This window comes from Orcinus orca, chromosome 5 (assembly GCF_937001465.1).
Source record: "Orcinus orca chromosome 5, mOrcOrc1.1, whole genome shotgun sequence".
Lineage (NCBI taxonomy): Eukaryota > Metazoa > Chordata > Mammalia > Artiodactyla > Delphinidae > Orcinus > Orcinus orca.
Genome location: NC_064563.1, coordinates 125,855,810 through 125,859,287, shown reverse-complemented (window position 1 = coordinate 125,859,287; position 3,478 = coordinate 125,855,810). Strand labels below are relative to the sequence as shown.

At 38.4% G+C, this 3,478-nt stretch overlaps 1 pseudogene; it reads right to left on the bottom strand.

Annotated features, from left to right (window-relative positions):
• Positions 1–1,793: 1,793 nt before the first annotated feature.
• On the bottom strand, positions 1,794–3,235 carry LOC101289690 (ribosomal protein S6 kinase beta-1-like; annotated as a pseudogene).
• Positions 3,236–3,478: the final 243 nt, after the last annotated feature.

The following is a 3,478-nucleotide window of genomic DNA, read 5'->3' as shown; positions in this document are numbered from 1 at the left end:
TGCAGCAGAGTCAGGAGTTCATGGGCAGGAACAGCAAAGTAAGGTCTAGAGTCCTGCTGCCTGTTTTTATAAGAGAACGGTTTATTGCAACACAGACATGTCCGTCATTTTATATATCGTCTAAGGCTGTTTTTGAGCTTCAATAGATGAGTTGAGTTTGTTGCAATAGAGACCAAATGCCCACAAGTCTAAAAATATTTATTGTCTGTCCCTTTAAGAAAAAGTTTGCCAACCCCTGTTCTAGAGCTTCAAACAGACACAGGTGAGACCTAATAGATGGGTCCTGAGCAAGCATAGAGAGAACAGAACTTGTTACACCAGCATGCAAGGAATAGACGCTCTAGGAACCATGTCCACAGAACCATGCCTCAGAAAAAACGGAGTATGAAACAGGCTCCTACCACTTCCTAGGACCAATTATTCACAGCTCTTTCCGATACATTGGTAGTTTGAAAAGCGGTCATTGGAGTATTTATACCATGGAAATTGACAAGTGCCACAAATCAGTGCAGGCATGCATTCATTCATTCATTTATTTTTCACGGAGTTTATTTTTAAACATTTACCAGCATACTACTGCTTAGAAAATGAAGAGTCAGAATTCACTGCCAGTATTTAAGGTGATACAGGCTCTCCCACATACCCCAAAACCCATCACATAGATGTGCTGAAAAGAACGACAGAAATCCAAGTGGCTAATTGTTTTTACTTAAAAATAATAAGAATTACCTATGCTTTTAATTATTACCCTAGCCTAGTTTTAAAACAGGTATGCTTAAAATCTCTTGATTTATTTAATTATTCATTCTCTTATTTATTTTTTGTTTATTTATTCATTCATTCATTCATTTATTCATTCCTGTATTTCTGTGTTTCTGTTACCTGGCAGGTCAGCTCCTTAACAAAACCAAATGAGTTAACAAATTTGTTTCTACAAATTAGATTTTAGTGTAAGAAAATTCCAAATACACAATGTTTATATATGCATATATACATTAAATTGTTTTAAATGGGAAATATTAAATACACAGGTTTTACATTGTTTTTAAAGCTTAAATACCACGAATGTTTCTCATAGCATTAAATACTCTTAAAAACATCATTTTAAAAAACAAGCCCATAAATTTTCTTTTACTTTCTCTTTTTATATGATTAAATATGATTTTTATTTTTTATTTAAAATATTCATGAGGAAGAAATTAGGGGTCTTCATCACCACCTAGAAACTGAGACGCTGTCTCCTGGGCTCAGTAAGTTACCTGAATAAAACATAACTTGCAACTTTTAGGTTGTTTGCACATAAAACATCAATTGATAAGTTTCTTTCGTCTTTGATTCCATATTGCTGGAGAAAGGTTGACCAAGTTTCATGCTAATTTATCCTTAGCTGCAAGTATTACAGACAACTTCATACTTTGCCTAATGAAAGGATAACTCTTTTTCAATACAATCAGAACTCAACAGTGATTCAGAAGCAATACCTTACCCTTAATACCATCAGCTTCAAGCCATCAACATGAAAATCCTTGGTAAGTTTGAGAAGATGTCGCTAGGAATCAATTAATTGATGTGCCTAGTGCCTAAGAGTTTCAAAATTCGACTTCACTTTAGTTCCTTGCACCACTGATTGATTTTTGAAAATCCATGTTTATTTTTCCTCTGTCCAAAGTGTTTTATGGAATGACACTGACTCTTCAAGACTGTTATGTAGAGTCTTCTTTTTTCACCTTGAAGGATACTCACCCATTCCCTCCCCACCTTTCTGCCTTAAATTCTTAAAAAGCATTGCTTTGTCACAGATTCATACGCAGGTGCTCTTGTTGTTTGGAGATCATGGGAAGAGCTTGATTTTGTATGGCCAGGAGTTTGGAGCTCAGAATGGAAATGGCGCTGAAGTTTCCCCAGTCATGGTCACATCCACCTGGTCTATTCCTGACACTTGTTTCCACCATATATGGCACAGGTGTCTGAAGATTTGCCATGCTGGCTGAAGCAACTCTTCCCCGGAAATGTCCAGGAGAAAATTTGACCTGGCTGACAGGTGTTCATGGGCTGCCAATACATCTTCAAGTTGCCCAGAGTTTTGGTTCAAAGGAAAATTTTCTTTCACGTTTTCAAGTACAGATGGAGTCACATATGCAGAACCCAAAAAGACCTGGTTGGCAATTTTGCTGAGAGCTGAGTCATCTGAGCTGTCAACAGGTAGATAGATGTTTGATGTGTAAACTTCAAATCAAACAGACTCACATCCTCTTTAGGTTGCAAAAGAGGTTTAAAGAGGGGGCTCTCCCTTCCCAGTTAGCAGTTCTTCCAAGTTAATATATCTGAAGAATGGATGAGCTGGAACTTCTCCAATGTCCCCAGGACCAGCTCCAAGATGAGAAGCAGCATTTCTTTTCAGCAGCTTTTTAAGCAGATCGCTGGCTTCTTCTGTGAGGTAGGGAGGCAAATTGAGTTTACACTTGAGGATTTCATCAATTGTTTTCTTTCTCTTCTCCCCAATGAAGAGGGTACTCCAGTCAACATGTCCTGTATCAAAGCTCCCCAGCTACACTAATCCCCAGCACTACTGTGGCCACTTTTCATCAAGATTTCAGGGTTCATGTATTCTATTGTTTTACAAAATATGTGTGTGACTGTTGCATCATGAATAGATTCTTTGAATAGTCCAAAATCTGTTAGTTTCCATGAACTTGGTGATTAAGCATGACTTTCTCCGACATCAGGTATATGTAGATAATCCCCCTTTGATGTAAATGTCCCAAAGCCATGGAGATTTCTTCCAGTAAAAGCAGGTTGTGTCTTCCATAAATATTTCCTCTCTTTCTAACTGCATAAGTAATTCTCCTCTGCTGAGATACTCAAGGATGAAGTAGAATTTTCCATCGGTCTGAAAAGCATAAATTAAATCCACAAGGAAAGATACTTTACTTTCTCCAGAATATTCCATCCTACTTTTTATATGAGTTGTGTCTTTAGCACTTTTTACTATCATTGTCTTTTTAAGCACCTTCATGGCAAATATTTTCTGAGTTTTTGCTCCTGTTACTTTTCTTACTTGTAAAATCTCTCCGCAGACCCCTTTACCAAGTACCCAAAGTAGCTTGAAACATTCTAGCCTGACTTTTTCTGGCCCTCTGTTCACAGTAGTTTCTGAGATTTCAATTTTCTCACAATGCTCCATGCCAAGGGCATAAGGTCCAACTCCCCCTGGGTCCATGCTTTCATTTAACCGGCTGCTCTCCTCCAGCTCATCCTCAGAGCCTGTATCCTCTGGCTGGTCCAGACTATTTCAAACACTCCTGCTATGTCCTCAGCTTCCCTGTCTCAGAAATCTGGTGCTGGATAAAAGCCATCTTGCCTCCTCTATCGCCTCAAGGGCCTGGGCCCTCCATTGCTACAGCCATCTCCAGCTGCTTGGGCTATCTATCTATCTATCATCTATCTATCTATCTATCTATCTATCATCTATCTGTTG